General features: G+C 38.3%; 1 protein-coding gene across 1 annotated transcript in view; it reads left to right on the top strand.

The window, feature by feature from the left end:
- Nucleotides 1–24,306, top strand: part of LOC150076450 (voltage-dependent calcium channel gamma-7 subunit-like) — a 305,179-nt gene that overhangs the window by 182,494 nt on the left and 98,379 nt on the right. The window lies entirely within an intron of this gene.

Below are 24,306 nucleotides of genomic sequence, written 5' to 3'. Positions count from 1 at the left end.
TGTTGATATGTCACTTTGATTCAGAAATAAAACAGGTTTCAAAACATTGGAACTATCCGTTATCACCAACTCCCAAAAAGGCCACAATGCAACCATATGCAGAGAAGGTGTTGCTGTCAGTTTTCTGGAATGATATGGGCATTATTCTCACAAATTACCTGAAGGGTACAACCAGCAACTTACAGAAGCAATTACATATGGTAATTAAGGGCAGATGACACGGAATACTCAGCAAAGGTGTGCTGTTGCTTCACGACAACATGATCATTCCCGGAAGTTAGGACCACATACTGCCATACTCGCCTTATTGCCCCGACTTAGCGCTTCTTTCTCAAGCTGAAGTCATTTATGCGTGGAAAGCATTTTTGGCAATGCAGAAGTAATTTCTGAGCGTGAAGCATGGTTTCAAGAGCAAAGTGAAACCTTCTGCAAAAATGGCATAAGAAATTCCGCAAAAGATGGCAGAAATGTGTTGCTTTGGGCAGAGAATAAGTAGTATATCTCAAGCTCCTGAACAACGTACAACATGGTCAGGGGGAAAAACTTTTTGATACCTTCCTTTGTGTATGGCTTCTTATCAAAGGCTTGTGGACTACAGCTTTTAGTTCTGCATCCCAGAAGTGTACTGTAAGGGCTGCTCTTTCTGCAACTGTTACTGTGCTGCATGCCACTGTAAGAGCTGCATCCCTAAGTATTTTCACGCACGTGGAAATGCCGAAAGATTGCCCGTAGCCACTCACAGCTCCGAATTCTGATTCACTAGAGTCTGATGGCAAGTAGAGGTAACCAGCCATCTGGAGGTATGTCGGCTTGTTTCAGTAAGTATTTTACGCCAACTTTCTTGGGCTCAGTATCACCTTTATTCACTTTCAATTTTTCAGTTGCCAATTTTCGCCTACACAGCAATCAGAGATGTATCCCATAACTTTTTGCAGGAGTATGTATTTAACTTTCTTTATATGGTGACTTGTTCTTCGCCTTATATGGTAGTATCCCTGTCTAGGCGTGATCTCTGCCATGCAGTTTCTGTAATGACATGTTAAATGTCTGTTTCGTGAGAGCTTTATTGGATTTCCATCCGACAAAACAAGCAGGCCGGCCACAGGATGCATATCGATGCCTTATTAGTCATGTTGCAGCTTATTCTAAACAACTAATCAACCCAAAAGCACCGTGTAATTTGCAAGTATCAAAATAGTTACTAATCATAAAATAAAATCAAGTAATATTGATTAGCTCATTTAATATTCTGCTTGGAAACGAATCTAGTTCCACGTACCTTCTTCACCTTTCAGTATTACTTTTTCTTCTGAAATCCGACAAGAAGTGGGATATTCTTTCGGCTAATTTAAGGTAGACAGCTATAACGCTTAAGTAATTATTTTGTTAATGAGATGTAAGCAATCTAAGTTATTCTTGGTAAAGTTTATTTCTTGTACTGCATTAAACAAATGGAATTTCATTATTCAGCTTTCATAATTTCCTTCAGAGGATACGTAACCTAAAGATACATTTTTAGAATTCGATTTTTTTCAAATGAAGTAGCATCCCCCAATCATTTTCAGACAGGCGTCATTATACCCTAAATTCATCATCCTCATTCTCTAGAAATCCACTATTAATTGTAAGAAGCTCTTAGACGTTATCTTCCCTTTCTTTTTCGATAGCAGCAGTGCACAGGTTTAGCGCTCTGACTGTCTAGCCAAGGCCGCAAGATTGATTCCTGAAGCAGACTATTCTCTATGTCCTACTCTACTCTACTCGCAGTGCACCAATTTGTAAAATTGGTACCGGCTACTAAGTCTGGAAGAAAAGCGAACCACGCTACTCCCTTGTGTGCTGTAGTCGTAATCGAGTGGCGCAATCCCTTTCGCCCCTGAAAGGCCCGTATGGCCAAAATAGGATTACCTTTCTTTTTGAGATATCGTGATGACAATAAGCCGGGCAATAAACTCGTTGGGGGACCAATTATTCCTTCAAACTGGGCCATCTCTTTTCCTGCCCACCCCTCTCTCATCTTACTAGTTGGTCTGAGTGGAACTTTTCACTCATAATGATGTTGCTGCTAAGCCAAAAAGCTCTGCCCTTGATCCGCTGACTTTATATCATACACAGCTAACCTTCCGTGTTTTGGAATCTCGTGGGAGAAATATAAATTCACCTACGTAGGAAATTAGAGTTATGAAAGTTGACATACATTTTAGGAAAAAATAATATCGCTATGCTGAGATAAAGCGATAGTAAATCAATTCGAACAAAAATTAACAATAAACTCTCGATTTGACTGGATAAATCATATTTATCAGTTTTCCTGCTATACACTATGTACTGATCTTGATTTGGTTAATGTAGATTATACAGAAGCAATTTAATTGATTTTTTATGATCTACATTTATGTTCGCACACGCAATATACTTTTTAAGGAAATGTTCGGCAGCACTGCGACGGCTTCACATCATTAGCAAAGTAAGCCGAGATTCTCGTTTATTATTTCATTTGTTATTTTACTTATTATATATCATAATTTACAATATGTAATAATAATTCGTAACTAGTGGGGAGCGGTTAGCCGATGGGTCCCAGGTTCAATTCCCACTGCGGAGGAAGGAAAAAAAAAAAAAAAAAAAAAAAATCGAGAAAGTCGTTTCATTGGACATAACTCCTCCAAGGTCGAAATGACTGCTGAGGCAGAGCGTGGTTGCTGTCTGGTGCCGCTTCCATTATTACCACCCACCACTGAATGCCAAAGCTGGTCCACCTCCATAGCTAGATGAAGACAAGGAATAGAAATATTGAGCATTCTGCATTGAGTGTGGTGCAGGATAAAGTCGCTTGCGTTCAGGCCTTAGGCAGAGGGATTATTTCGAAAAGTCAGATAGTCGCCCGCGAATGACAGTGGAGCACGTGGTGCTGTCTAGCGTATGGCTACCACAACTGAAGGACAAGCCCATCCGGATGAACCTACTGGAAGTGCTTCCTGCGCTACTGACTACCCATGAGGTAAGAAGCCACGCATGAAGTCGAGCATCGAAATTAATATTCGAGCATATTACAAACTAACGAGACTTGAGACGGATATGACAATAAAGAGGAATAAACTACACCCGAAGTGATTGGAACGATTCCCGACTGTTCAGGTCACCGAACTGCAAATAGCAGACCAGAGATGGATCATCGTCAGGAATAACCTGCCTAATAATTCCTGTAATCTTTGAAAGAATCAAGCGGGATGTGAGCTACAAACAATAACGAATACGGTCATAACGGAATCAAAACTTGGGGGAAGAACAACAAGAACTACAACCCAGAGCAGCCGAAGTCCAAACAGACAATATCGCGGTATCCAGAACAGAAGAATGGGAGAAAGCGTTAGCAAAATTCGAGATAATGGACCCCACAGAGACACGCACCATACCGATGCAGAGAAACAAAAGAAGCAGAGCCCTTTGGCAAGTCACAGACCACCTCAATGCGCGAATAATACCGGATTATCTCAATAACAAAGAAGTAACACTATACACCATCTGCACAGCCATTTACTGCGCGGCTGTAGCAGTCACTAGGATGCTGGTACGGTACGAAAACCCGAGAACAACATAACACTAAAGCAAAGACAAGTAACCACCAGCCTGGGAAAAAAGTCTACAGCAGAAGAGAGGAGAGTGAAGGCCAACTGACCCAGGGTACTGGGTCAGTTGGTCAGTCCTTCTGTTACCGGGGTAACAGAAGGAAGAACTTTATCAGAAAAGTGAAGCCCAATTCTCAAGAAAGAAAACATCCGGAGCGAAAAAAAAAACCTATAATCAAAAGATTGAAGAATACCTTGACACCAGAAGCAGAAACTTCTGTCATCTTGAAAGGACTTCGCCATTAAAAGGAGAGTGCGCAGAGGAGAATACACAGCAGGATATTTGATGAAAACTAGAACTAAATCTTTCTACAGGAAAATCGGAGAAGAAAGGTAGCTTAACTCTCAACCAGAAAATACTTGAGTTCTGGGGAAGCCTGTGTAGTAGCAAAGTTAGCCATAACCGTTTTGGCCCTAGATAGCTCTAGAAAGTAAGAAAACTAAGAATGTACAAGAGATGGCAGCATAGGAAATTCGGGAGGAAGAAGTACAACAGTCGGCCAAGAACAAAGACACCGACAAAGTATAGCCCAATCACTTGTCTCCCAACAATGTACAAGATACTGGCCAGCTGCAAAACTAAGACGCCAAATCATTTGGAGAGCCAGACCATCATTGCCGAACAGTAGAAGGGATGTAGGCAGAGGATGCAAGGAGCAGTTGACCATTTACTCGGCAGTTATAGAGCAATCCTACAAGAAGCACCGCACCCTGTACACGGTCTACATAGAGTACAGCAAGACTTTAGATTTCATACTTATAATTTACTGATAGAGACACTGAAGATCAGCATCTCTATCAGTCAGATATGTGTGATAGACACTGAGGATCAGTGAGAGTCAACCCGACAGTGACATTTCCCAGAGGCAACCACGGTAAAATGGAGGACCTCCATAAAGGTTGAGAACACCATGACCATTCAGATGCTGGTCAGAAGTGGAAGCTTACAAGGAGATGCCCTGAGCAGACTATGGTTCTGTCTAGCACTTAACCATCTGTCCACCACCTGAACGATAAATAAGTACGGGTATACCCTAAAAGAAGGAAGAAATAACCTGTACACCCACTCTCACCTGATGTACATGGATGACATCGAACTCTTTCGCAATTGAGAATCAACTATAACAACTACTTCGGATCATCAAAGAATACAGCACTGATATAAGGATGAAATTTAGTCTAGATAATTGCAAGATTATACACATCTAGGAATGATTCAAGCTCACCAGTTAGAACACAAGCAGAACAAGGCCTGCCTTACTGAGAAATACCATAAGACTGAGAAGCCTTCTGAAATCAGTGAATGGCGGGAACATGGTCACAGCCCTAAACACTTACGCAGTTCCGGTACCAACGTACTTCTTCGGGATCATAGATTAAACCAACAGCAAACTGGAGGAGATTGAGACGACCAGGATAATGATGACCATGATCCTCCAACAACACCCCACGTCGGCCAGCCAGAGACTGATCATAGCCCGCAAAGAAGTAGGGAAGGGATTGACTGTCCTCATTGAACGAGAGAAGACGATTAAGAATCTACCTGAACGATTACTTTCAGGTAAACACAGCGGCAATCTACCAAGCAATAAGAAAGATAGAGAAACGGCACACCACTCAAACGCAACGAGGAGACCACATTGGCATAGACAGAAGAAACAAAGACAGAAAATGGGCGAAGACGACGCTCCATGTGAGACAATAAATTGGCCTCCATCAAAACTACTTAAATAAGATGGCTTCCAACGCTTGGCTCACAAACGAAAGGGTCTACTCCGAGACCGAAAAATTCATGCTCGCCATCCAAGACCAGGTAATCAACACTAGGAACTACAGGAAATACCAAGAATCGCCAAGAATCCAGGAGTAACAGATGACACATGTTGACGATGTCACCTGGCCCCAGAAACAATCGAACATCACCGCAGGATGCAGGGTGATCACCCACACAGCGTATACCGACAGATACAACTAGATATCTGGGATAATACACCAGCAACTAACACAAAAATGCCAGCTGATCAAAGAAAGTTTACCGTATTACCAGTGCGAGTTTCAGGTACTAGAGGTCTATACTGAAGCACGGACCCAGTATACTCACCGACTATACTGGGACAGTGCCATAATGACGGACAAAACTATCTCGCACAACAGACCCCGATCGACAGTGGTGCCCAATACCAGCAACCTCCAGAAAACCTACGAGGAAAAGATTAGCCATAATCCGTGAACACCTGTAAGATAATAACACTTCCTTGACTCTTATAATAATAGTAACTGGACACCAACCACCTCATGAAATTGGTAACAGTACTCTGGTCTCTCTCTCTCTCTGCCCAGAGAGAGGGGAGAAATTTTTGGCGATTTTTTTTTTATCCCGAAAAAAAAAAACACAGACGAAATGATAAGACCATAGACTGTACGCAAGTTATAGATGAACTCATGGCTTTTTTCCCACTACAGAAATTCAAAGAACACAATCACTCTGTTTCTCATCTTATTAAAGATCTTAAATACTAATTTTAAGCTGATTCCATTGAAAATTTTTCTGTTGCTGACTGAAGATTTCCATGCTTGCTAAATTATTTAACTCGGGCTTGATTCATCATGAAAGATTGAAACTATAAGGAGAAGGAATGCTGCATTAATAACATGCAATATAAAGTTTCGCACATCTCTCTGATTCCGTATTATATTACAAATACACATTTTGTGTTCTCATTAGGTGGATCAGTCATAAGAATAACCAGGTTTTCTTTATCTTCCACTCCCTCTTATTTATAAATTCATTCCTGATAGTTTCGCATCTTGCCGGAACTTTTGCCTTGTGATCAGCATGCTCAGTTGGAATTAAATTTTCATTTTAATATTACATCCCTTACAAACATGCAAATTTTTGCGTATGTAAAAACAGATAAAATCACAAGCTCTTAAAATTTATTTATTATTTCGAATCTATTAATTTTTAAATATATTTCGAACCACTCATTGCGTGAACATCATAAATATGATGTCCACTCAATGAATGTTTTGAGATATGTATTTGATTTAAGGTTGGTTGCTTAATTAAAGAAAAACAAACCAACGAATACCACTAAGTATTTCTTTACAAAATAATTTTCAAATTATGGAAACTTAGCTCGATTCTGGCAGCTAGAAATACAATGTTCAAAACTACTTTCAGTTGTGGGAGCATTCTCCTAAAATTCAGACAGATGTTGCTGTTAACCTCTTTTATTATTTTTACAAATATATAAAGTAAGAAACAATTTCTCCTCTAGCAGTGAAATCTTTAATAATGGCACTAAAGTACTTGGCAGTTTCAGTCAGTAGATCGCAATAGTATGTCCCCATGCTACTGGAAACGCCTCTAGAACAATTCCAATAGGCGAATACATTGGTATTTCATAGTGTTCCAGCTGCCGCTGCAAGTTCAAAGTTAAATGAGAATTTTAACGGCGCGTTCCAATATTATTGAGCGTATTTCACCAGTTCGGTTTACTGTTTGCGGCTTAAGGTGGTTCTCTTTTTTTGTTGTTAATGTCGACTTGCTCTTTTCAGCTTGTAGCGGCTCACATCGATCCCTTGTAGTCTGTGTTGGTAAATATGGCAGCATACAGCCCGAGAGAAAGAACAAGAAAAAGGAGACAGCACTTTATTTCTTTGGGAAAACTGTTTCTATTTTTAGCTAAAATTAATCTTTCGTGATGATCTCTAAACGAGGGTATGTGTAATAGTTGAAAATCCAACTCCAGCGTAATTTATTAAATAAGAACCGAGAAATGCGTAGGCTTCTTTGCAGGAAAAATGTGTCCACTAACTCCAAACTTATAGATTCTCCTTGATACGTAAAATAGCTTCGAGATAGCGACATTTCGCCTCGAGAATTGCGGTGATGCTGCAACTCAAGATTTATTAGTGATGGTGTTCTTTTCAGAAAGCGGAGGCTACAGGTGGAAAAATAACGAACATCAAGAACATGAAATCAATGTAATTCAAAAGTGAACAAGGATCTCTCAGATTGGCTGATACTTCCAAAGACCAGAAAAATCTCAAATGCTCCTGGAATTAAACTGAAAACTGGCTACATTCTAGGAAAGATGTCTAATTTTAAAAGCGTTGAAAGTCTTTACAAAACTAACACATCACATAACCAAACTCCTCGTACAAACCGAGTCCACCAGCTCCTACAACATGTACCCTAACAACAAAGCATTTCTTGTCAATCATTTGAATGGGCACCTGAAATTTCGGGGGCAGAACTTTCTCCTTTTTTTTTTTTTTTTTTTTTGCAAGGGTTGCATGTTTTTCTCTACAGTACGGATTAATTATTTATATTGTTTTGCTGGGACTGGGGCTTGAGATGATGATGATTTGACTCTCATCGGTGGAGACACTACGTAATTAGTGAGATGGGAAACGCAAAATGAAGTCTTAGTAGTACCGTATGTGCAATTTAACCATGCTTGTTGTCCTCCTCGATTTCTATTCTTACTCAATAAATATTCGTAATAGTTGCCTGACTTTGAGCGCAGAGTCCGATTATTGCCATTCTAGTTCTTCCATAACGAATGAATATATTTTTCCGATGCAGTGTACGTTAAATTGCGCTTAATGTTCTGATAACTGAATTTACATATGATGTAAACGCTTCTAATAATTTGATAATGGAATGTATACCGAATGGATGTTGTAATAATATTACCATTAATTGCAAGTACTGTACTTTGTCTTGAAAGCATTTGCCCTACCCCATGCAGGCTGTATGAAAACCATTCGATTTGCCTAATGGGCGAATAAAGTTCGCTGTGAAGAGAATTTCTTTAGAAACATCGCAGCCAAACCCATTTTGAAATTCACGCACGTATCCAGCTATAAGGCATTATGCAAAATTAAATATCATAGTCCACCATTATTCGGTTGATGGCCATAAACGTAATGTACAGCTATCGGTAGCGACCTCTTCAGGACAATTGATGAAGAAGTTTTGACCTGATAGAACGACTAGTGCTTCGAGTAATAAGCTTAGAACACAGACGATCTTCAAGCACAAGTTTTAGCCGAGGGCAGAATGTTTGTAATGCCACCCATCATTTCAAACTAACATCAAGTCGTATTCTTTACGGGGACAGAACTTGATGACCGTAAGGGCTGCGGTTAGCCGTCTCAAGCGCTTCTTATATTTTTTTGCTTCCAGGCAGAGTGAGTGGAGAATGTAGTATTTCCATAACTATAGTTATTCAAGCGGCCGTCGCCAAAATGGCCTGAGAAGAAATTAGCATTTTGATAATGTTGCCATTTATATGAGGGAGAGATTCACCCCAGGGCCAGTTGAAATTTCAAGCGGTGACGGTGGAAGGAATAATAGAAAATGATACCAGGCAGTTCCACCTCCGGATAGAAATATCAAGAGCATTGTTGTCTTGAGTAAAATCCCTCTTGTCACAATAGTTGCGCTACTAGAGTAAGAGGAACTGACACCTTCCTCGTGAGCTTCTTGCATTGGGTGTAGATGGTTTCCTCCGACTACATAAAGAAATATGAAACATATGCAGTGATTCACAAAGAAAACAGAATTAGAATGGTCCATTATAATGGAAATGTTATCGATCTGATAAAGGATATTTCACGACGATCTAGGAATTTAATTTATTTAGAATTTTCTACCAGTCATAAATTAGAATTTCTGAGGTTTACCAGAATAAGAAATATTTCTTTAGGCGAGGTTTATAGGTAATTGGTTACTTTAAAAATTGTTCAATCTTTTTTAAGCATTAACATTATCCTAAGATTACTTTTCTAATTATCTCCCAACAAAATTGTCGAATTCACTCTCCAAATTAACTTGACACTTATGTTTGCCAAAAATTATCAGCATCCTCTAACCACAGACTTAATCTCTCCCGGCATTGATTTCACTCTAGATCTTGTGCCACAGCTGACTCAATTAGCCTTTGGCAATATATCTTTATAATTTGGAATTCTGAACGAGTATACGTAAGATTTAATTATCTCAATAAGGCATTTGATTTTCGACATGTTTCCTAATAAACGAAATGCGTGCTTATGGAATATATGATCTCTCTCTTTTGGACCAGGGATATTCTTTAAGATTTACCTTTTGATATCATAATTAAACTATTTCTTAAATTACACTGAATGCGGGCATCTTTTGAGGTTCACCCTCACTCGCTGTTTTATATATAATATGAAAGCCCTATAATATACACTGGCTTAACACTTTATTGGGACTTTTAATTTCCTGTGCGAAGATAGTTCCCAGCAGAAGTGTGGCAACCACCGTTGGATGTGGGGATACTGCACTGAGCAAAGACGATCGATGTAGCAGTGTTATATATCTGCATAATTTGGTCTAGGGTTGCGTTTTTTGTGTTGAGCGATTAGCCTCTTAGCCCATCGTGGTGCAGGATATACTATTGTCCGTCTTAGCACGTTAGCGTTATTGAGGTCGAAGATAACGCAAACTACGTAAATCGAAGAGTCCACATGGTGTGTGACGTTACAGGAAAACTCTAAACTCAACTCAACTAAACTGATCTGCATTGACAATCAGAGTTTAACAAGTTGTGCACACCAGAAACAACAGGGAATAGATTCAACTGAGTCCAAAAATATAAAGTGAAGGAGAGAGGTACTCGATAATCAGCTTGTAGAGCCAATAACCAAGTGTAATCGCCATCTAACTACTAAACAGTCAACCTATGCATTAAATTCGAGAACATTACAAGGCTTCATAAATTCACTATGCTAAGAAACTCGCAAAGAATAATACAGAGAGGGAGAAGGAGATCTCCAAGGAAGCCACCTAGTGGACACCAACCGGAAAATACACTGTGGGTGTGAGGAATGTAAAGGAGGGGGAGGCAGTCATGTAGTTTGTGTTCCGTTTTTCAGCATTGTGGGGATGAATACACATATGGAGAAAACAGTTATTAGAACCAACGTGTTTGTGCCGTAATTACAGGCAGTCGGAGGATCGTTTTTGAATTCCCTCTACCTATGTGTTCTCCTGTTTCGGAGATGAAAATAGCGCACATCTAGTAAGTTCAGTATTGTGTAAATAACAACCTTTAATTTAACAGAGGTAAGATTACAAGTATTCACTCTCATGAGGATTTTTACAAAATATAAGCTGTTATCACTGCAAAAAGAAGTAACTATATATTATCGATCTTAAATGTTTTTCATGGTCCTCTATACTGAGTTGTTACAATATAATCTTTGTGTTCCCTATACTTCAAACAAATGATTTGTTAGATTACAAATTTGGATCTTTGTACACACGGTTTAAACTTTTTGATTGTAATAAGTGCTTTAAATTTGGATTATTAATTAGATTTAAATTCACCCATTGATGTTTATTTAAATCCTTAGCTTTGTTTCTCTTAAGTTTAATTAATTAATTTATTTTTAAATAAAATTTATAATGTTATTGGGTTTTATGCTCTGTTTTGATATTCGCTTCCCTTAATAATTAATATATACAATAATTCCCGTTAATAAAATATTTATTATCTTATTTTGTTTTTAATTATGACTTTTAAATGTTTAATTTAAAAGTCAAAGTCAGAGCTATTTGGTATAATGTATTTGGATCTTCGTCCTGTGTTTGCTTTTGTTAATAAAATTGTGGATGGAAGGAAGTGAATAACTTTATCTGGCGCTAAAGGTTACTATTAGGAATGTAGGAGTGAAAATTCAACTTTCCACAATTGCTGTTAAACCTCAATGGAGTAACATGAAGAATAAGCAGTCTTTCTCTGCAATTTAAAGTACACTGATTCACAAAGATAAGGAATAACATAAAACTCGAATACATTTTAAATACAAATAAAAACAGAACAAAACCATTAGACATTTATTAAAAATCTCCCCAGTAACAAGTAAAATTGAACACTTCACTTCTGAATTTCATGCTAATCGCTCGTACTATTGATTTAAAGATCGCTGTCATCGTCAAAAGGTAACAAAAACACTATCCGTATGAATATTTGTAGTGGAGAGTAAAATCGAGAGAAGGCAGGCAGGATAAAATTAAGCCTAGGGGGCTGAATATGACTATTCAGCCAAATTGTAGGCAATACAAAAACAGGCTGGTTTGTGATGTCTTTCTGTCATCTTCACGCAAAATAGTTATCTGGCCCTCACTGCGCAGTGTCATAGAAACGACATCATGACAACTTACTTCACACTCCTCGTGGGGCCAGCTCGTTGGACCCACGAGTATCATTGCTTGTATCCAGAAATCTATGGTAGGTTTGATGAAAGCGTTCTTTATATACGACGACCAACTGTTTATACTTCCTTAACCCCTATACATAGGTATTTAAATTGGTGCCAACCACATTCCAAGTGGATCGAGGAGAAATTAGCCATGGTTAAAGGTGATGGTTTGGAATAGTCTTCAATCGGATTCTTGAGACACGTTTGCAGGTTTAATGAAATTTATTTTCTGGAATCATTGTCAGTGGCTCTGCACATCCCAATGTTCCACGGTGAACACTCATGGTTCAAATAATCAGATGGGATCCCCCATTCTTTGTCCATTTTATAGACTTTCTTTTAATGCACAATAACGCATGCCCGTACAAAGCTTTTCTTATAAACAAATTCCGTGAGAGAGAGAGAGAGAGAGAGAGAGAGAGAGCCAGCATGGAATCGACATCCACAATCCAATCCAATAGAGCATGTTATGGTGTTGTGGGCAGATCGAGTGTCCGTGACGGCGCTTTTTCCCTATAAGAAGCCTCACTGAAATTGCATCAGCTCTTACGTGAAATGAAAATCGATATTGTCAGCTCTAAATAAGTGTTGTTCTCACGAGTCCATTTTACTCATTCAGCACTACTACGTTATTAGGTTATGCTTCCAAGGATTATTGATGTGTCAGTTTCGGACGCTCATGGATTGAACTATGTGACTTCGGATTGAAAGTTCTCCAGATTTCTTGCATTATCGATTAGCTAGTAGATAGCACAGTGATTATAATTACCCTCCCACACTGGGTCGAAAAGGCCTCAGTTCAAATCTCGTCTATGACGGGAGGAAGATTTATGGGCTTTTCTCACAATATGGCTAAGTTGCTTGGTCTCAGGCGAGGATCACAATTTTTCTTTCCAGAAACTTGAGTTTTCCCTCCAGCAAACAGCTACCGAAGAACACCCACAGTTACAGTGTATTGTCGCCTCATAGATTTCATGCTTTGGCACTTAACGCGCACTCAGTCTAACCATCTGTATCATTGAGACGCATTAAAACTAATGTTTTGTTATCGTATTATCACAATCTAATTGCAAAGGCTTTTGCTAGATTTAAGTTTTTCTTTGTTCCTTAGCTGTTGAATGCCAAAGTATTTCAAACTGAAAATAATGTATCACAAAGCAGATGGGACAATCTTTTCTGAGATCGCTGCCTTCTCTTTATCCTGACATGTTGCAGCATACCATCATAAATTCAATTTGTTCGGGATCTGACAAAAGCAGATACTTAGTACAACCAAACTACACTTCAAAATAACTTTACGAGATCAAAGCTATGATGGAATGATAAATGCCGTCTATTTTATAAAAACAACAAAGAGCATGGAATATTTTATCGTAAATATCCCGCAATGCATAACTTATTAATATTTAAACCTACTCGAACAATGGCAGGAGCAGTGTATCGGGACAGCCCAGACATGGAGGAAATATGTTTCATACATTACTTCAACTGATGCACAACAAATGCAGCGAAAAATATCAAAATACGAGGAAGATAGACCACAAAGTCAACTACCATTCATAAATTCAAATGGAACGGAGATTACAATCATACAGAAATTGCAAATTCTATTAGAGAGAACGTAGAAGCAGTCTTAAGTAATAACAATTACTCTCAAAGTTCCCCGCAGATGAAAGAAAATGTTGAATCGTCTGGAATAGATTTTACTGATAAAGAATTCCATGAATACAATACTCTCCTCAAAATCGAATTGCGAAGGTCGTTGTCTGATGTCGCAGTAGAGCAGTTGGAAAGGAAAAACGTACTATGGTTTGCATGTTAAAATCTTTCAATGAAATTCTTTTGTTTTTTAAACTGCCATTTTTTTTTTGTATCGTTCTCTAGCTTTAAGAACAATTGTAAGTCTCAATGTCCAAAGAGTTACCATCAATACTACTAAGTAGTTTCTCGTGTAAACGTTTAGAGAAAATATTAAATTTTAGAATTAATTTCTTGAGGAGGACAACTGTCGTGACATACCTTTACGATTCTAGTGGTGTCCCCTCAAGAGAGGGCAGGTCTGGCGATACTGATATTTTCTCCACTGCATCTGGACCATATCTTTGCCCTGGATCAAAACCGATTACATTTAGTAGCAAAACTCAAACATTATCTAATATTATTGAGTGGCCGTATGGAAACGAAATTAAAATTTTAGAGAGGATCGTTAACTTTAATAATTTTAAATGTTTACAATAAACAGGCTTTTAAAAAATTAGCATTTAATGTTACGAAAGAAGTAATTTAATTTTATGTGGTCTTTCATTAAGGATTTACGTAGTTTAGAAATAGCGAACCATTTCTCGTGCAAATTGCTAATGGATAAGCAAAGGTAAAGCAAACAATCCTCCATCTTATTATGAAGAATCTGCAAAACAAGCGAACATCAGTTAGAAGGAATCCGTTGTGCCCACTTCAGTTGATGTTAAACATATAAACGTTTGTTAATTGATTTCATTTGCGATGTATATTCTTGGTGATTTTCCAACGAGAAGGAAAGTTTCTTCCTTAGGGCGAAACCATTATACAATTAAAGGCAGTTACAGTAATGCGTTCTATAAATATTCGAAGAATGAGATTAGGTTTAATTTTAATATATACTTATTTCTTCTTAAACTCTTCCAAGGGAATATTGTTTACTGTCAGTGTTTAATTCATATGGACCGCGTGAAAGGGTAGTAATTATGTAGCGCCGAATAACCCACATCTGTCCTGTTTATTTTTAATTAAACTTCACTTACGAAATGAATATCTCTGGTTATGCTGAATTAAATACTCGTAATAACAGAAACCGAAACATTCTACCCGATCCAGTTGCAAGTAAAATTGACTGATCCTATTTTTTTTTTAAATTTAACTTTAGTTAACTCAACCGAAACAATCTCCTTCTTACTTTAATCAAAATTCAATAATGGTCTGTACAAAACACCTTAAACTTAAATATTAATAAATCTTTTATCCAGACTTTGTTGACATAATTCATATGTTTAAATTACGAATCCATTGTCTTACTAGTATTAGTATTACAGCTGAATGTGGTTCCATTTCAAAACATGCATAGTGATTATTCTATAGCTCTCCGTGCCTGTATACGAATCCGCCCATGATTCCACATTAACTGCCAATGCGCAATTTAAAAACGCAATCAGTGATTACAAATAAGATCTCCCACGATCAAATATCTGAAATTATATTATTGCACTTCGCCTTACACTCAATGTTTTTACAATTTGGAGGATGATGAGGAACGGTTCAACAACATTCTTTGGACAAATGATTCGCACGTCACATTCGCACGTGTGGTGGGAACACATCAAATTTTCATTTGGTCAGAATCAACCGCATTTCAAGCATCAAACTGTATGGCAGGAGAGTGGTATTTTTGTGTGGGTGCACTGCTTATTCTTCCTCCCTTTGAGAAACTAACAGATCAGCGACCATAACCATATACATCAAGTCAGAGTGGATATAGTGGTGCACTGCAAGTGGCACCGGATCTCCCCCAACTCCTCGTAGTGAACTCCGTGTCATATAAAAACTCCGTAAAGGCTAGATATGTGGGTTTGTGTGTAGTGTTAGACAGTGGACACTGGCCATCTGCTCAAATCATACGTGTACTGATAATCATGGCTTTCATTCAAGACAGTGCTCATCCAAACGTTTGGTTGACAAGCCAAGGGGATCCTTAACAAATTTTATGAGAATACCCCAAGTCTCTGGACTTCGGATATTCTCATTCACTGATTCATATACAATTTCCAGAACTGAAAGCGGCCTGATTAAAGAGAAAACAAGTATCCCAGACGAAATGCTTTTATCAGGCGTTTCATCAGTGATCCCTTGTATGCAATGTGTTGTAGATGTTAGAACAAGTAGAACCATTTCAATGTGTGGTAATATAACACGGTTGGGCAAGGAGAAAACACTTTGGTACTTCATCTGGAAAAAATATTCTTAATCCTGTGTTTTAGTTGAGTTAATCTTGCTTGCAAAACTTAAATTAGACTTTTAGTATCATACTTATTGCAATCACCATACGTTTAAAATGTGAATACAAAAAATTCACTCTAAACGGACCTCTTTCAGAAAGGCATCTCATCCCTGAAACAGCCCTGCTCGTGTGTGAGCTGGTCTTTCAAAGATTACTCGTAAGCCGAATATAATATACGAATCGCCTTAAAGAATAAATTAATAACTAAACTTTGTTTATATTTTAGACACATTTTATTTGTTTTCTGCAAAGTAAAATGCATCAACGATGTGATTTACACTGAGTTGCAAATTTTATTAGGTATACCTACAATTTTCATGAAATGAAAAGCGTCTTCAGTACTGCCTCATGTGCTCATACCATGTGATAGAAGGCAGGTGTGCAGATATTTAAACAAGAAAAATGATTTGAGCGACATTTAAGCAAAACACAATTGCGAAAATAAATTGCAAAACAACAAAAACAGAAGAAAAATCATTTAAGCAACCTACAACGTGGCACCAGACGCACCAATATAGGTATAAGTATCTTGGAAACCTGCAACTCTGCTGGAATTTTCACCTACGATTGTGGCTCGGTTGCGTCAAGAATTGGTCCAATAACCAAATTGAAATCCAGGGAACAGCGATCCTGTGGTCAGAAACAGTTCGTTCATCCGCGTGGCCAGCAGACCCCGACAAGCCTTGTGCGGGATAATAGAAAAGTTAGTCAGTAAAATAACAATCCAGTACAACACTGGTAACCAAAGAGGCATTTCAGAAAGGAGAGAACTCGCCGTACTTCCTCAGGGATAGGGTATCGAAGCCGATGACGACCGAACCTGGTTCCACTCTTGAAAATGAACAGAAAACAAGAAGGTATGTTTATAGTGGACTCGGATCCCCAATCCTCAGCTTTCCATTATAACTACAGTTATACTGGATAGCTGGGGATTGGAAAAACGTTTCCTGGTCTTACAAATCCCAATTGCTATTGTTTCTCTCTGATGTAAAGATCAGAATATGGCAAAACAGCATGACATTTTTGGACGCATTTTGAAAAGGATGGAAAATGCACGCTGGTGGTGGGGAAATGTAATGGTGTGGGATATGTTTTCTTGTTGTACATTGGGTTAATTGATACTACTTGAACAACATTTGAATGCCGTAATTTTTCTGGAAATTGTTTCTGACTAGGCCCATACTTTCATGGCTGCCGTGTGTCTACCTCAGAATGGAGTATTTAACTGGATAATGCCATGTTGTTACAAGGCCATAGTTGTACAGAACTGGTTCCAGAAATGAGAGTGGATTCATTCTACTGCAGGGGCCGCCTTAGTCACTAGATATTAATGCATTTGAGCACTATTCAGATGAGGTGAAGTACAAATCTTAAGACAAGATGGACTATCATTCGGTAGCATGTTTTCAGTACCACGCGAGGTGTACCTCACGAAGAATCCAGGCTGTTCTGAAGGCTAAAGTGAGATCTAATTGCTATTAAGAAGACATTTAATGAAGCGTCTGCTCAGTGTAAATTAACTGATTTCCCTTGCTGGTCTAGCGCATAATTTTTAAAACGTTTTTTGGTTTTATTTATTTTTTCATTTTTATTTTATTAATCTGTGTATAAAAAAACGCAGAGCAAAGTTTATTAACACAAGTTGCAAATTCTGAAATTGCTACATTTGCAGATACATCTGTGAGCTGATACGTTTAAAAGGAAGTCTAATTTTTGATTTAGTTATTTTGCACTTTGCCCAGAAGCAATTAAAGCCAGGATGCTTCAGCATACTGTGTGTGGTCTGTGACTGCTTTTTTTTCTATTTTGCGGGATGAAAATACATGTACTCTTGTGAAGTGAAAAGAGAAAATATATATAGTTTTCGTCTTAGTTGGCTTCTTCCCTCGTCCTAAATGCGATATTTCTGCTTAGAAACTTTACCGGAACTAATAACAAATACTCTCAAATCTGGAGTGATCAATAGTCTGTGACATGCAGGTGAATGATTTGGAGATCTGCCATATCGACGTGGCAGATCTATTAAACAGCGAATGCCAACTTCAAACAATTTTAAAACATACGGTATATCAGGATCTTATAAAGCATCCAAAGGGTAAATACTACATTGGAGGACATGGTGAATTTGTCTCAAAGAATCCAAAGGTCAGCGGGTTTGTGGCTGAGTGATTCCTACATATTTGTAAAGATATGATTTCAGTTTCTTTCCCACGAGGAGGGATATGGGTTGTTCATTTTGGGATAATTTGGTTTCTGTGAAGTTGAAGTTGAAAATCGAATTTACTGATCTTAGGACCTAAAGCTGAACTTGGCCTTTTATAAAAGTTTTATAAAATACCTCTGCTTCGTGGCTAGAGTTTTCTCGGTATTAATCAGTGAGAAAAACAGGGGTAAAAAACTAAAGCTGTAGTGAAGTATAATAGAAAATTTCTTTTTTCTCTTCAGCATATTTTCTGGCCATATAAAACCTCGAAGAATAGCGAGGGGAAAAAAGAAATGATTAATCTATCTCATATATATAGAGAGAGTAGAATATGTGCGCTCACATTACTTTTTTTGCCTTTTAATGTACAGGCGTTGTTAGCATTCATGTGGTGTAATTTATGAACCGGAGATGTGTTCTCTGTGGAAGAGCTATGATGTTGGAGTGGGGAGGAGCAAGAAACCATAAACGATACTTATCGAAACTATATTTAAGAAACAGGTAGGATGCGTGTGTGTGTGTGGAGGCGGGGGGTTCCAATAGATATGCTTAGCGAGGTAATGATTCGTATAGGAAGATGGAAGAATGAGCGAAATATCTTAAAGGAAGGGAGATGTTGCATTTCTTCTTAGATTTTTCTCCTTTGCGTTTAATACACAACACCACCACCCACAATTTCCAAATTCTCTAAATTTGGATATTAATTTAAATATAAAAGAAATCGCTTTGTGGTCGCCTGTTTATTTTGTATATTTGTTCATATATGTTACTGGCAAAAAATTGTATCGGAATAGTTCTAGGAACATTCTCAAGATTTCCAATATTTAGCCTGGCCGCTTAATTCTCCAAATTTGAATCCAATGAAAATGTCTGGTATATGTTGAAAAGGGCAGTTCGGCTTCGCAGTTCTGTATTGACCAGAATGCAGTAGCTGAAAACATTCATGATGGAAGAATAGTCAAATCTGGACATGGACACCCTTAAACACCTAGCGAAATCCATGCCACGAAGTATACGGGCAAAAGGTGTCCCTATTGAATCAAAGTTTCTAATTTTTTGGATAGTGAGTTTATTATGGATATAAATGAGAATTTATCACTGAAACTGGATTTTACTGATGAAATAAATTAACCACTAAACTTTGAAATACAAATTTTTAACGAATACAAATAAATTGTGTAAAAACGTATTCAGAAATGTCAGATTAGAATTACATTTGAAATAATGCCGCTTACCGTCTAATAATTTTACACGCAGAATACAGGGAATCTCTGATTTGCTTGTTCATTTGAATTCTGCGTGGCAAGCGAGCAATTCTGCTACAAATTTTCCTTAATTAAAACTATTCCCAGTGGGTTGTGTGATTCAACGGTTCTAATCAATAATGTATGATGTGTCCTTGTATTCCGATGTACATCAGTAGTTCTTAAAATTCACTTGTTACGACCAGCAGTCTGACACAGGGTGTAATTAACAAGTTACTTTGCTTATGCATAATATGAAACTGTACTGTACTATACTATAATTTGAGACCCACTAAGGCAATTGCTTTGATTTTTTTGCATTGGCTTCAAACCCATGTAAGAACGAATAAAGTTTGCTCGTGTAGCAGTAAATATCGCAGTCAAAACATGCTGTCTTCAGCAGTCCAACACCACTCTTCTTTTCTAAAATTGAAGAAATCAACGCGTCTAGAAGTGCTCTAAATGAAATCCGCGGCAGAACTAGATTTCAAAAGGTGTTAGATATTTCCAATAATTTGTGTAATCCGTGTATGTCTGGAAAATCAAATGTTTGCGAGCAGGGAATGGTTTCTGCGTGTGTCAATAGCGCAGCTATCTAATCGAAAAATAAATTGACGATACCTAGTCTGCAGCGAAGTATTTGTTATTCCGGCTTGTCTTCAGCTGTTAGCAACTGTAGTAATGTACAGGTATACTAGAAGAGAGAGAGCGAGGCGCGCGCAGAGGAAGCAGCACTAATCTTGACGAATGGTCTCCACCAACACAATGATACCCAGCCTTAAGTCTGAGTAGGTCTGTTAAACTCCATTTCCGCTGTCTCTCCTTTCTACTCGGAGTGCTTTTGCGCCGTTAGCTAAAGGAATCCTCTCTTGCCGACATCGTTATCTTTTGAGGGGGAAAGGGAAGAACTTGGGGGAAGAATACTGAACCGAGAAATGTTGAAGATTACCAAATAAGAGAAATAGCAAATCCTTTATCATACCTGGCTGGGTATTTGATCAATTTGTGTTTATGGTTAAGTAGTGATGGTTGTCATTATTTAGGCTAAAGCGCATTTACAGGAACATGCATCCGATGGATTGCCGTTTGTTCTCTTTTATCTTATCTCTTTCGCCCGCTTGGGCCTTCCGTTTTCGTTTGTTTACTTTTGTTTTTGCGTAGCTCCTTTTCATACTTTCTCTTTCTTACGCAGCAAGAATAATATCTTCTTGTAAGCCTGATATGAAATAAAAGCTATGGGTAACGAAAATTAATCGAGGGTGACCATGATTTTGCTCAAGTTAAGAAGCTGTTTATTAGATTTGAGCACACCACTCTATGCTAAGAAAGAAATTATTCAGATGTATTTTATAAATAAATACAGAAACATTTATCTGTTCGTCCCACAGTACTGTTACCATTGAACTCTGAATGAGGAACTCCTAGAATTGTACTCCAACAGTCACATTATTTTCCCAACCAGACGCCACAAATTCTGTGACATAGGACATTGTCTTGTCTAGAATGCGAATCCCATCTCAACTAAACTTTTGTTGGATTTTTCCCTCATTGTGACCGAATAGGTATCGAGCTACGATTGTATGGGATTTTCATCCCACAAATACACACTGACAATACTTCGATGCTTAAGTTTCTTCAGTGAAAATAAACAATCCAGCTTTTGACTTTGATTTCCAAATATAAATACAAAAATTGCGTGTTTCTTGAACTTAGTGTACTATTATTACAAAACATGTTCAACTAAAACTGCTGTATAAAACAGCGTCTTGGAGGGCAGAACACCTTATTTTTTACATAACATTCGTTAAGACAACATAAAATATGATTCTATTAAAGTCCAGTTATGTAAAGGCTGGTAGTCGAAAAAGCACAATGGGCAGTGCTACAGAGGGTATTATTTTATTACATTATTCATGCTTACTATTTGCATATTTAATTAAACTAAAGTTTTTTTACATTTTTGGATATCTACCTTCATTCAACAGGAAATCACGAATTTAGTGATTAGTACATCGAACAGAAAAATCCTTCCATTTATAGGTTACCACATGACGTAATATCAATCAGATATCTTCGATTTAGAGCAACCAAAGTAGAAGATGAGTTTAAAAAGAAAAACATACCAGTGTTACAAACCTTCCCGATCTCCTCTATACTTAGAGAACCTCAATATCAGATCTTTCAGTCCGGTGACGAAATAAATGAGTAATTTATAGATATGCTGTTTGAGGTAGTAGTAGTAGTAGTGGCGGCACATGATGCAAGAAAGCAAGTGTAGGAGCTTATGCAGCATCAGCCAAAAAAAAAAAAAAAAAAAATCACGCCATTCCCTCCAAATGCCTGTCCAGTTCCTCCTTAAATTTATTTAACCTATCAACTTCTACAACGACAGATGGAAGTTTGTTCCAGCAATTAACCACCCGCTGGCTAAAGGCAAATTTCCGCACATCTATTCTACATCTGTCCTTTCTTAATTTGAACTTATGTCCCCGTAGGTTGGTAATCTGAACAAGTGGAAGAATCCCATCAGAATTCAGCGTGCTCAACCCATTCAAGGCCTTATAGACCTCAATCAAATCACCGCGCAGGTGCCTAGTCTCCAGCCACTGCAATTTGCAGAACTTAAGCCTCTCTTGGTAAGAGAATCCCTTCATTCCCCTCACCAATCGTGTTGCTCTTCTCTGTACACGCTCAAGCAACTCTACATCCTTCCTAAAATGAGGCCTCCAGACCTGTACGCAGTACTCAAGGCGTGGCCTGACCATTGCCTTATACAGAGGGACAATCACCTCCTTTTCCCTGCTAGCAAAATTCCTATATATCATTGACAAAACCCCATGACCCGCCCTAGCAGCCTGTCTGCACTGCTCAGAAAACTTCATATCTGACTGCACAATTACTCCCAGGTCTTTTTCATTTTCTACCACCTTAAGTGTAGTACCACACAGTTGGTACGTTTCTCTGGGGTTACTTCTACCCATATGCAGTACTTTGCATTTGTCAAGGTTGAACTTCAGTTGCCACTTCTTAGCCCATCTGCCCAAATTATCTAGATCCTGTTGCAGTAGCACACTGCCATTACTGTCATTAACAACCCTGCCAACCTTTGTGTCATCTGCAAACTTCGACATTAAGCCTGATATACTTCATCAATATCATTGATAAATACACAAAACAACAGTGGACCCAACAACGAACCCTGTGGGACTCCACTAATAACATAAGTCCACGAAGAGCAGCACCCATTGATTACCACCCTCTGTCTTCTCCCACTCAACCATCCTTTTATCCATTGTAGCAACTTACCCTTAATACCATTCTGCCCCAATTTGTACAATAGTCTTCCATGCGCAACAGTGTCAAAAGCTTTCCTGAAATCCAAGTATATGATATCAAAATTATTTTTTGCATCCAGTTCCTTTGTGACCACATCATAATAACCAATCAAATTTGTCAGACAAGACTTTCCCTTAACAAACCCATGCTGTGTTTGAATTATTGCTGCAGTCTTGTCTAGATGATCCTGCAATGCATCTTTAACCAGCGACTCCATTATTTTACCCGGAACAGAAGTTAAACTAACTGGTCTGTAATTACTCCTGTCACCCTTCGATCCACCTTTGTGAATTGGGGACACATTTGCACATCTCCAGTCCGTGGGAACCTCCCCTGAGTCCAAGGATGCTCTCATAATTATGGCTAAGGGTTTGCTTAGTTGCTTTGCCGCCTCCTTTAAAATAACTGGATAGATCCCATCCACCCCAGGTGCCTTTCTTATGTTTAACTTCAACAATTTCTCCTCCACTTTGCTCTCAGTTATTACAAAATCATTAAGCACACTGCTACAATTTGATAACCTTCTTCCATTTTCAAATTGTAATAATTCCTCACGTGTGAATGTAGATGCAAAATACTCATTCAGTTTGTTTGCTATCTGAGCAGGATCATCAACAGTCGAACCATCGATGTCAAGTGGACCAATCATATTCATCCCCTTCCTTTTAGAGTTTATATAAGTAAAGAAATCCTTGCTGTTTTTCTTAGCATCTTTTGCCAAGGATTTCTCGTAATCCGCCTTCGCCTGCCGAACCTCCTTTGTGACCTGATTACAGACTAGCTTATATCTGCCACAGGCTTCTGCGTCACCTGATAATTTATATGCATCCCATGCATTTTTCTTCTCTGTCACGAGTCTCATTAGTTCATTTGATAACCATTTAGGCCTAAACCTTGAACGATATTTCTTAATCGGTATATAAAGTCTAGTAGCTTCCAGGATTAATTCTTTGAATGCTTCCCACTTAGAATTTACTGTTTGTAACATCGTCAGGTGATCCCACTGTACAGAATTTAAAAACTGTCTGAGACCACTGTACTCCCCTTTACGGAAGCAAAAACCCTTTCCTTTACCCCTGACGGTAGTTACCTCTTTGAGTAAATCCCACTTCAGCACACTGTGATCACTGCCACCTAGTGGTTCCTTTATCTGCAAATTCTTAATACACGAATGATCACTGCTGATAACCAGATCAAGAGTGTTACTTTCTCTGGTTGCCTCTCGAACATGCTGCTGCAGAAAACAATCATCCAATAACTCCACAAAAGTCTGACTAGTGTGTGAGTGACCAACCCACAAGTTCCAGTCAATATCTGGGAAGTTAAAATCCCCCATTATAAGACATTCTGATTTACTGGCCCACTCTATTTCTCTGTACAATTGTTCATTGTACTCATTCAAGTCATTAGGCCTATAACACACTCCTACTCTTATTTTTCCTTTCGCAGTGCTTATCTCACACCAAACTGACTCAACAGAGCACTGTTCATCTATATTAACTGGGTGCACTTCCTTTGATTTTATGTTTTTCTTAATTAACAGCATAACACCCCCTCCCTTTCTGTCCTGTCTATCCTTTCTGTACACATTGTACTCCCCAAATTCCAGTTCTGCATTCC

This window comes from Mastigoproctus giganteus, chromosome 13, assembly GCF_048544385.1.
Source record: "Mastigoproctus giganteus isolate SK-2022 chromosome 13, ASM4854438v1, whole genome shotgun sequence".
Classification (NCBI taxonomy): Eukaryota; Metazoa; Arthropoda; class Arachnida; order Uropygi; family Thelyphonidae; genus Mastigoproctus; species Mastigoproctus giganteus.
The sequence above is the reverse complement of the archived record's forward strand: the minus strand, read 5'-3'. Positions and strand labels throughout refer to the sequence as shown.